Source organism: Tachypleus tridentatus, chromosome 2 (genome assembly GCF_004210375.1).
Source record: "Tachypleus tridentatus isolate NWPU-2018 chromosome 2, ASM421037v1, whole genome shotgun sequence".
NCBI lineage: Eukaryota > Metazoa > Arthropoda > Merostomata > Xiphosura > Limulidae > Tachypleus > Tachypleus tridentatus.
The window spans coordinates 35524367-35536970 of record NC_134826.1 but is presented as its reverse complement, the minus strand read 5'-3'; the positions used below and the strand labels follow the sequence as shown (position 1 = coordinate 35536970).

General features: G+C 34.3%; 1 protein-coding gene across 4 annotated transcripts in view; it reads left to right on the top strand.

Moving 5' to 3' along the window:
* LOC143240908 (one cut domain family member 2-like) overlaps positions 1 to 12604 on the top strand; it is a 233387-nt gene that overhangs the window by 16649 nt on the left and 204134 nt on the right. The gene's annotated exons all lie outside the window — the stretch shown is intronic.

Genomic DNA, 12604 nt, shown 5'->3' with positions numbered 1-12604 from the left:
ATATTCGTTGCTAAAGAGTAGCTAAAAGATCTGGCGATGAGTAATGTTGACTAGTTTCATTTCATATTACCTATCATTTTGAAATTAGGAACGAATAGCGCAGATAGTCCTCGGATAGCTTTGCACAAAATTCAACGCTCCAACAAATCTAATCAATGTATAGATATATATGTATGTGTGTTTGTATATTTATGATCTTACGTTTTTGGAACAGATTCAGACTCAGTATAACTCCCCTGAACTCTGCATATTGTCCAGACCTATAATATTTTAAATCTTAAATCCCTACTATTTTCTTTTTTGTGGATAAACCATCTGTTAAAGCTGTTCAACTAAGAAAACTCATTACTCGTAGTTAATGTCAGTTCTTATAACTCGTCAAGTTTAAAACTAAGTAATATACATTTTATCATGTGTATGACCAGGGTGGCTGTTAATAATCCCAAAACATATATTGATTAATACCAAAGAAGCGAATCTTGGGCAGTGTCAAAGATAATTTATCGAATCTAATACATGAAAAGTTACTGACTTGTTTTTATAAAGTGAGCTAACGTAGACTAATTAGTTGAAAATTTTGGAAGAAAAAAAGAGAAGAAAAAGTTATTCAAATGTATAGTCATTAATATAAAATTACAGCATACAGGAAAATATAGTGATTGGCCTTTTCAACATTACGTTATAAGTTCTTAACGTATTACCCAAATAGTACATTTTTATAATCTCTGTTCAGCTATCTTTTGATGCTACTCCGTTACTTTTACTGATTAAAATGTCAATGATAGAGAGCTTTCATGTTAACGCTTATTCACAAACACGTATTTCGTCTGGGTATATAAATATCTTTTGCAATAAATAACTGTCTAAAATTTAAAATGCAACTTAATTATAAGGCAGGAGACTTTGGTGTTTAAACTGTTTTAAGCTTATAGGAAATTGCTGCTTTTTTAAAACCTCATTTAAAACTTACCATAAGTTAACGTTATTGGCAACTAATTTGAAGTAAAATATATATTATTATAATTTTAACACCTAATTAAAACCTTAAGCTAACTAATTCTGTAACTATCCATGTTCACAATATTTTTCTGAGTCGGATAGAACTTTATAGTGGTGACTGGTTGCACCTTAATTAAATAAAAAGGCCTTTGTTGGTAGTTATTATTACATAGCTGAAGACTGGCATTACTATGTTAATGTAATAGACAAAAATCGGGGGTTAAAACAGATAATTCCTCTGCGAGCGTTACCTAATGGTTAATATGCCTGGTTGCGTATCGAAAAATCTAGGGTTTGACTCGGCGATATGCCAGTGAATAAGCTCCACTCGGCTTTGCCTTAACATTTAGGTCTTTTAGTTTAAATCTTTATAGTTAAAATATGCGTGTGTGATAAAACATGAAAAGGTTATTCTCCCAAATGACTCTTCTTACAAACCAAATTGAATTAAATATCCATTTCCAAAAGAGTTTGAATGAAAGGGTATTATTTGAGCTTTCTTTCAAATTTTATATATAACGATACATCTGTGTATGGTTGTCCCTAATTTTGAGCTGACAATCTAAAGGAAAATAACCAGTGAACAACATCCACCGACAACTCTTGGGTTGTTTTTATTGACCAAGTAGTGGGATTTGAGAGCCACTCTTGTAATGCATTCACCGACCACATGGGAAGAGTTGTTGTTTCTTGCATCATTGGGTCGCCAACCATGAACTCTCGGATTCACAGTCCGAGAACATTAACCGTTAAGCCTCGTCTGAACATTACTTATACCTTTATTGCTCTAAATATCATATAAAATTTATGACATATTACATAAATGAAATAATTGCTATGAGTTTTGAAACATCTTACGTAAAACTTAATTCACCACCAGGTGGAAATAAAGAAAATCAAAGCAAGAGTTTGTTTGTTTCTAGCGCAAAACGTACAATTAAACCATTGTAAAATAGAGAAACAACACTTATAGGTCTGATACGTATTCTAGTGATTTTTTGCGAACACTTTTTTAAGAAAACCATTTGCTAATTACTTCAATTCTATATATCGTACGATAGGTCTTCGAAATTTTTCCACATTTACATCAGTCATCAAAGGGTACATTAAAGAATACGTTTTGTTGCCCTTAGAAGAAATTAATTGTAAATTTTATAAACTTCATAGCATGTTACTGAAAATCTACACAAAATATTTACAAAGTAATCATAATATTTCATATGTCATTAATTTAAGAAGTATTGCTGGAAGCAAAACACTGTAAAAATGAGAAGAACATATGTTTTTGAAGCCTTTATTAAATGTTCACTTACGTTATTCTCGGTGTGGATATGTTTAAATTACGTAGAAATCATACAAAGACTGTTTACTAAATTTAATGCATAGCAGTTCTGTATTTTCTAATTAATTGTAATAGAATTCTAATAATTCGTAAAGAAATTTTATTCGTTGTAGTTACTATGTGAGTTGCGATTTCCTATAAAACAATTGCATAAATAAACAAATGTTTAAGTGAATTTAAATAAACTGGTTTATTACATAATTAAAACGTTATCTACTACTAGAGAGCAAGGTCATGAAATTGTATCGGTTGTATCAAGCCCCTAGATGGCCAAGCGGTTTGGTTTTTGGAATTTCGCACAAAACTACTCGAGGGCTATCTGTGCTAGCCGTCCCTAATTTAGTAGTGTAAGACTAGAGGGAAGGCAGCTAGTCATCACCACCCCCGCCAACTCTTGGGCTACTCTTTTACCAACGAATAGTGGGATTGACCGTCACATTATACACCCCCACGGCTGGGAGGGCGAGCATGTTTAGCGCGACTCGGGCGCGAACCCGCGACCCTCAGATTACGAAGGGCATGCCGGGCCTATGGCCAAGCGTGTTAAGGCGTGCGACTCGTAATCTGAGGGTCGCGGGTTCGCATCCCCGTCGCGCCAAACATGCTCGCCCTTTGAGCCGTGGGGGCGTTATAATGTGACAGTCAATCCCACTATTCGTTGGTAAAAGAGTAGCCCAAGAGGTGGCGGTGGGTGGTGATGACTAGCTGCCTTCTCTCTAGTCTTACACTGCTAAATTAGGAACGGCTAGCACAGATAGCCCTCGAGTAGCTTTGTGCGAAATTCAAAAAACAAACAAACAAACAAACAATCAAGCGCCAAGAGGTCAGTAATAATTCACTAACATTTTCCACTCGAAGATACACATGAAAATGTCATAGATTTTTACTGGAGCCACCGTGGGCATAACAGGCTTAAAAAATAAATGGATGTAGATGTACTACACTAATTATCAATATTAGTTGTGTTTCTATCACATAAAAAGGCAATGAGCAACTGACAACTTATTCACATGATATTGTTTGCAAACGATTATAAAAAGTAAGAAATAATAGTCTTAGGCGTTTACTACTTTAGATGTATAATCTAGACTCCAAACTTAACAATAGAATCAAACTCAAATTTCCAATGGGGTAATAACTTTGTTTTCTATAGTGCCCTTAATAATAAATGAACCATACAAAAAAATAATTGAAAATAGACAAAAAATGTGAACTTACTCAAAATAATACAATATTCATATCCAATAACAATAAAGAGTATTAAAAGGAGCCGGTAAGTTGAGAGGTATAAATGAGAATGAAAAGCGCATGCGATTGGAACAACTAATATATACTTGGCATATATTAATTTATGTTTAAATATGAATATTATTGACAGATTTTTTACTACGTTTAATTTTATAAGTGTTTTTGATTCTTTAACCTGAAAATCAGAACTCTGAAAGTTTCAATAGTAAGCCAGACGTTTAATATATTAAGGAAAATTTCTCTATTAAATTTCACGTGAATCACTGGGAGAGATGGGTATGTAAGTGGAACAGAATCTCTACACACACTTTGAGATTGTAGATTAATGGTTATTTGATCACTTCTGATTAAGGTAGATTTAGGCAGTATATGCAGAAGAAATGACACCCTTTCCGTGAGGATATAGGTTCGTGTGTGATTTCAACCTGCTTTAATAGCAGTATCATGCAGCAAGGGTTTCATTGACTGTCAAGGCTAGTAATGAACTCGAAGGCAGAAGAGCCGACCAAACTGAAGTTTTGACTGATTTGCCGTCAGCAGGATTAATTTCAATAGAACAACTTGAGGTTAATTGGTTACACTGGGATGTTTTTGCGGGGCGCACAAACTGCGCACAAGCCTCTAGCTGAAGCGTTGTAGCTCGTTACATATAGTCTGAGAAACTTACGCGTCTTTTCCAAAACGAAATGCCATGTTGAAAGATGAATTAAATATTAAAACTTTCTGAGAAAAATTAAAAAGTAAAAGTACATGAACACAATAATACTGCTGATTTTTATTGCATTTATTGTTATTTTAAATTTTCTTGACGCTCGACAGAAGGAGCTAAATCTTTGTAAGTTGGAAAAATTATTTTACCAGAAATAATTTAAAAAAATACATAACGCACTTGATAGGAATAAAATCTGTTTAATGTTTAGTTAACTGATTATTTAAATTTTCTTTCCCATTACTTTTTGCTAACCCAAACCTAACTAAACGTTTCGCCGGATATGACTGTTACATTGTTAATTCATAGTTCTTTATTAATGAAACTTAACTAAGTTGTTTGATGAGAGATAAAATTATGTCGTTTTAAACAACGTGTCTGTTAATAGTTTACAGGAAGAAATTTGTATGTTACTTATTCTTCACGTATGCTTAAAAAATATGTTACTTCTGGTTAGTGAAGAACAACTGTAAGACTATACACACAATAATATTAAAAAATGTTAATATAAAAATGGGAGATGGGGACTTTCAAAAACAAAAACAAAATAGTGGCTTAAAATGAAAATGTAATTGTAAAACGTTAATAAACAGGCTTAGAGTATGAGACACAATGATGAAATTATATCCTTAAGCTAAAAATCCCTATTTTGACTCATAAATATTCCAACTTCTAGACATAGTCCAGATAGAGTAAACATAGGGATTTGCAGCTTGAAGAAATCGTGTCAACACTGTGTCTTAAATCTTTAGCTTGTTTATTTACATTTTTTTGTAATTGTATTTTAATTTTGAGCTACCTCTTTTTGTGTAATATCTTGAATATCCTTATTCCCCTTTTCTTAATTAACAGTTTTTAATAACCTAATGTTTTCACTTGTTATCTCCATCATTGACATACTTTTGTATACTGACAATATTATCCTGTTTGAAACAGTTTAGTTTAATGAAATATGTAGTTAGCGTACGATGATCAACATACAACATGTTATGTATATGCTCGTAAAATATGTATAATTACTATACTTATACCGTGAGGAGTCTTGTAAGTAGAAGAAAGAGAAACAAAATCTACTGTATTAGTATACATAGAGATTAGGATACACGGACCCCCGACAACACTTAGTAAACATAGAGATTAGGATACACGGACAACACGAGGTCAAGATGAAGACGAGGGATACTGTCAGGGCGAAGCCCTGAGCTAGGAGAGACATAGCAAGAAACTGTGAATGTTGGTGTAGATTGCAAGATAAAATGAAAACAATTTTTCTATACAGTGAAATATATATATTGTAAATATTTCTCTTGAAGAGGCCCTCTTGTTAGATATAAAAGATTGTTTAATGTAAGTGTTATTAATTTATATATTTTGTAACTAATGGATGCCGAGGCTATCAACATTTCTAGAAGGTCAATTAAGTCATAGACGTATAAATAACTGAGACCAGACGAGTGAGAACAGAAAGAGAGTAAGAGTGAAGTGAAGAGAAAGTGAAATTCGGTCAGAGAAGTAAAGTTAGAAAATAGAAAGTTAACCGTCGTAGTTGTGAAAGGACGAACAGTTGATATGTATGATAATAAAATTAACAATTTGGGAGACATATGAACAATAACTGGTCTCGTCAAAGGTTGTTATAAACTAACTGAACGCGTTTCTGTGGACTTTGACAAAGAGTCAAACGATTATTTGGAAGTGTGGAAAAGCAGACGATTATTAGAAGTTCAAGATACAACTGCGGTAATTCACACGACAACGTAAGTGAATTATACATGAATGCTATTGCAATAAATAGAGAGAAAAATAATTCATCTTACTAACTGAATTCCAAAGCTATTGAATTGGTCTGAGTGGAGTTTTTACAAGAAAAAGAAAGCTGCATAGTATTTTAGTTACAACTACGACCCCCATAATGTAAAAATGTTTTGTGCATACGCTTAACTTGTAGGAACATATATGTAATTAAAAAAAAACAAACGGAGTGTGTGCTATTCGTTTATCGTCGAATTTATTGCTAACTAGCCACAGACGCCTACTGTAGAAGAATTCTTAGCCCATCACATCTATATATTTACCTTTCTTACATTTGACGAGCCAGATAAGATTATACAGTGGTAAATGGCAGAAAAATAAAAGGCGAATGATAGTGGCACTAAGTAGGCCTACATATGCACAAGTATAGTGGTAGTGCAAAGAGTGTGGAGGTTACAACCATAGTATATTACCACTTCAAAATTTGGTAAATGGATAGAAAGAGGATATAGTTTTGAAGTAAAAGACCGTAAACTATGAGAGTTTGCTAAAGAACAAGGACTAAAGAGAGAAGAACAAGGCAGAAAAGAAGGAAAGAACACTAAAAAAAGAAAAAGAACTATATAGAGAGAATAAGAGCACAAACTGAGCTAACAAAATAAGAGCACAAACTAAACTTACAAAACTCGTCCAACTGAAGGAAGAAGAACTCTCAAATAGCAACGGAATTAGGTTCACCTACACAAAGCTGTCCAAATGTGATGAACAGAAAGAGGACATGAATGTTTTCCTGGAGAGATATGAAATATTCGTCAAAAGTCAGAACTGGAATAAAGGTGAATGGGCAGCCTGTATCAGGTCACTTTTTAAAGGATAAGGTATACAAGTATGATGACGTCAGAGTATGCCATGGATTATGACAATTTAAAAGTGGGTTTACTGAAACGACATGAAGTTAGTGAAGGAGATTTTTTATTGAAAATTCAGAGAAGTCAAACCAGACACTGGAGAAACTGTATTTTAGTTTGTGGTGTATTTATGGCAATACTTTATAACTGACAGTGACAAATATGACAATAAATTTGAGGCTGTGACACACATATTAATACTTAAAGAGTTTATTATCATGTGTTCAACTAACATGTCATCGTTTCTAAAGGAAAGTACACCAAAAGATGTGGTGGAGATGTTCAAGCTGGCAGAACAGTATACAGAAGTCCAGAGAGGAAGTATATCTTGTAAGTTCAAAATATCCAGTTAATTTCTAAAATAGTGATGGCTGATTGAAAAAAAATCTATCAAAGGTGACAGGAGGTTTATAGACACAAAGAAGAACAGATGTTATGTGTGTTATAAAATGGGACACATTACAAAGGAGTTCAAGTTCATTACCAGTAAACAACAGCAAAAAATCTCAACAAAAAACAGGAAGAGCTATTTAGAAAGATTATGTTGGTAAGAAACAAGAAAAAGACTGACTGCCACAATGGATGCTACTACCAGAAGAAACAGAATCAAGAATATATGTTAGATTCCCATAAGAAGGAAGAGCCAATTTCCTGATTGCTTAGTGCATGATTAATGATCAGGTCAAGTTAATAAATGGATCAACAGTGCCAATAGTGCTTAGAATGTGTGACAAACATCAACAGGTGATACTAAATGATAGCATTCCAGTAAATGAAGGATATTTTGGGAATAAAAAATTGAATGTTCTATGAGACACTAAGTGCAGCTGTGATTACCAGTTTAGTGTTAGATTATTAGATGTCAGGCAAGGTACGTCTGTACGGGCTAATTCATGTAGAATACAGTGAGACCATGTGGATCAAGGAACCAATATACGACTTGATTGTAGAAAGCATACCAGGTAGTAAAAATTTTAATACAGCAGAAGAAAGACAGTTCACCGCAGAAACCTGGGGACAATGCTTGAAAGAAAGTCAAGTATAAGCGAAGGAGGAAAGAAACTTACAAAACAGAAAATTGGAAAGAGATTGAAAAATCTGAAGACAATGACTTCGTTATAGAAGATAAGAGACTACTAGTCCTAGGAACACTGAATGGAGATTAGACATACAAGAACTTCAACATAGGTGACGAACTAACTGCTAAGAAGAAGAAATAGGAGCAAAATCTACTGTATCAATATACAGATAGATTAAAAAGCACGGATCCCAGACAGCACGAGATCAAGATGAAGACAAGGGATACTGTCAAACAGACAGACAAAGGAACTGTAAATGTTGGTGCAGACTGTAAGAGCAAAATTAGTATATGAAGTGAAACAGTCTTTGTATATAGTAAAAGAAATTGTAAATATTTTTTTGAAGAGGAGCTTACGTCATATAAAAATACTGTTTTGGGTAGGTATCACTAATTTATATGATTTGTGTAACTCATTGATGCCAAAGCTATCAAAATTTATAGAAGGTCTATTAAGTCATAGACGTATAAATAGTTGAAACCAGATGAGTGGAAGCAGGAAGAGAGTAAGACTTAAGTCATGAGAAAGTGAAGTTAGGTCAGAGAAACTTAGTAACATATAGTTAACCGTCGTAGTATGAAAGGCCTAATGATTGATATATATGTATATTACAATTAAAATAACGATTTGGAAGGTATATGGTGAACAGTTGATTTCATCAAAGGTTGTTATAAGCTAACCTAATCTGCCTGTGTGGTCTTTTACAAAGATGCAGACGATTATTTGGAAGTATGAAAAAGTAAACGAATATTAGAAGTTCAAGATACAACTGTGGTAGCTCTCGTGACATCGTAAGTGAATTATACACGGATGCCTTTGCAATAAATAGTGAGAAAAATAGTTCGACTTCTGAACTGAATGCCAAAGGAATTGAATTGGCCAAAGTGAACTTCTGACAAGAAGAAAAGTACTGCATAGTGTTTGATATACTACTATGAACTTCATGGGTTAAAGATGTACATACGTATAAATTGGATAAATATATGTATTTTAAGAACAGAAAGTTTGTACGAGGGCTGTTCAAAAAATACGCGGACTGACGTCATTAAACAAAATGCACTTTATTTAGAAGTTACAGGTCTGGGACCCATTCAAAGTACTCTCCTCCCCAACGCATACACTTATCCCAACGGTGTTTCCACTTGTTAAAACAGTCCTGGTACGCTTCTTTTGTAATGTCCTCCAGCTCCTTCGTCGCATTTGCCTTAATCTCGGAAATCGTATCAAATCTTCTTCCTTTCAAGGGTCTTTTGAGTTTGGGGAACAAGAAAAAATCGCAAGGAGCAAGGTCAGGTGAGTAGGTGGGGTGGGGAAGAACAGTGATCGAGTGTTTGGCCAAACACTCACGAGTTCTGAGGCACAAATTTCGCAGCAACGCGGTGCATCTTCAATTTTTTCGGTTAAAATCTCGTAACAAGATCCAACTGATATCCCACACTCTTCAGCAAGCTCCCTGACAGTCAGACGTCGATTTGCCCGCACCAGGGTGTTGATTTTGTCGACGTGTGGGTCGTCAGTTGACGGGGAAGGACGTCCAGGACGCTCATCATCTTCAATGTACTGTCGACCATCCTTAAAACGTTCATGCCACTTGATACATGCCGTACGCTTCATAGCTACATCACCATAAGTCGTGTTAAGCATAGCAAAAGTTTCAGTCGCAGTTTTTTCCAAGTTTAACACAAAATTTCACAGCAAGTCGTTGCTCCTTTAGGTCATTCATTCTGAAATCCACCAAACGAAAAAATCGCACTTCACTTAAAACCGCGTAGCTAATACACAAATGAAGATATCTGCAATCGGGAAATGGCGTCGTAATCAGCTGATCTGTGCAAACCTAGCGACACCAAGCGGATTCCCCTGGAACCAACTGGAGCCGCGCAATTCAAACAGTCCGCGTATTTTTTGAACAGACCTCGTACAGTTTTTGTTTATCGTCAAACCTACTGCTAACAAGTCATAGATATCTATTACAAAAGTATCTTTACCCCAACACAGCCATATATTTGCATTACTATAAACTACTAGAAAGCACGTTTTTGACAGTATCGTAATATAATAGGGTATGTGAACAAATAGTGTTTTTAAAAATTATTAATAATGAGACCAGTTACCGTTTTCCTGTAGCTGGCCAATTTTTCATGTACAGTGACATTTTGCACACTCCACAAGTTGGAAAATGTGTGAATTATCAATTATAATTGTTTAATATACTTTTCTCCTTCTCCATTTCTGATAAAGTTTAGGTCGTGACATTTCTACCACCCTGCTCCACTGTGACGACCCTAAACTCTGTTGGGCAGCACTGCTACACACTTTATCTGAAACTAATTAAGATATATATATATATATATATACAACATTTCTACTTCATTTCTGCCTCAAATCGTCACCTTCTTTTTGTACGATTATTGCTACTCCTTATAGTAAGCTACTCTATTTGCAGAATCTATAAAATTTTCAGTCACGCTGTATTGGCATTAATTTGATTAGCAATAAACGTGATTGCTGATCCTTTGCTTCAAACTGAGATTGGTACAATCTTTTAAACTACGGGTTAAAGATTTATGTTATTGTAGAGAGCCTAGATGTTTATGTAAAGTTTTAAACACTTGTGTTACATATGCCTAAATCCATCATGCAGAGATAAAAAACTGTAATCCTCTTAGCAGTGTCGTATTCAAAAGGGCAGGTTCCCTAAACATAAACAAGTGATACACAGCATCAGCATAATTACAACAATAAGAAAATAACTGTAATGATACATAGCATCCATATAAACATTGAGTAACATCAACAGCCTTCACGTAACTATATAGATATGCATATAGTAGATAATGAGGATCCCTATAAACCACAGACTACACTAAAATGATTGGGTGTCAACGGTTACACAGTCGACGTTATTTGGTAGGTAGTCAAATAAATATAAAAATTACCCTGCTCAATATGTAATGATGCCTTTATTAATAATGCCCAGCAGAACAATATTAAACAATAATAATCTACAAATATGCGATCCTTATTATGAAACAATACCGTGGTTCGTGATAGTTGGAGTAATGTTATTTATGTTTATACAAATTAACATTTTAAAAGCGTTACATACACACATTTATGCCCCCTACTGAGACAGCAGTATGTCTGCGGACTCTCACTGCTAAAAACCTGGTTTCGATACCCGTAGTGGGCAGAATACAGATAGCTCATTGTGTAACATTCTGCTTAATACCAAACAAACAAACACATACTCATACATATATATATATGTGCGTGTGTATTTATATAACTATATTTGTATAAACGCGATTGATGTGCGATTTGATGTTGCAAACAAACAAAGATTAGCTCTAGTATTGATACCACGATGACTTCGAAGATAAACCTATGCCAGCACTTGACCCCTTAATATGTCTATAAAGTATTCCCTATAAGATTTTGTTTTATTATAATATTTTATATACGACAGTTTTAAGCCACTTAATGCTAGTATAGAAGCACGGAAAAGTTAAATGTGTAAAAGATCTAAATTGCGTTTAGAAATGTTTGTTCTGATTAATATTCGCGAGAGACTCATCTTCCCCAAAACTCATTATATGGCAATAATATCAATGAATTGTAAACACTATAATCTGATACAAAGAAGTGTGAAAACTATGATCTAATATTAAAGAAGTGTGAACACTATGATCTGAAGTCAATCAGGTGTGAAAGCTATGATCTGATATCAAAGAATTGTGAAAACTATGATGTGATATCAAATAAATGTGAACACTATGGTCTGATACCAATGAAGTGTGAAAACTAGGGATCTGCAATCAGAATTGTAGAGTCTTGTCAACATCTGTCACACACAGGTGGGAAAGTATCAGTAATTAATGCGATTCATAGCGTTAAGGAAACGTTTAACACCTCAATCGTTGTAGATATATGTATATAAATTTATGCTAACCATCTTTGTATGCTAACCATGTCTGTATGCTAACCATCTTTGTTTTCACGACATATTCCTTATACAAAGCATGTTTATTCTCAACTTACATGTATGATGTAACTGTTTAGATATTTTTAAGACAGCGATAACAAAATTCAACGATTATTAAGACAATGACAGAAAATATTATAGGATTTTAAATGTAGGAATTTATTCTTGAAACAACACCATCTGAATAAGGACTCGATTGTTTGTAACACTCAACACGGACTTTTGTACACAGTAAAAGTCATTTTCTTGCTCGCGCCCCTTAACGACAGGAATCAAGGAAGCTGAAGACATAGGACTCCCCTTTGTGAAGTGATTAATAGAGGAAGTGACAGTACTACACGATTATCTTGATGGAAGTGTAATCTGCCTGAGAGGCCTGTCTGCGTTAGCCGCAACATCCTGAAATTGTAGAATGGATGGATTTATGAGATAAGATTTCTGAAAGAACCAATTCAACCGAACCGAATCATTCGTCCCCTTCATAACATTCCACAATAACATTTTTATTTTAAAAATTAATTTTGATCTAGTTTATTGGGTTTTAAGGCGTCTATGCTAATACATATTTTACATACGCATTGT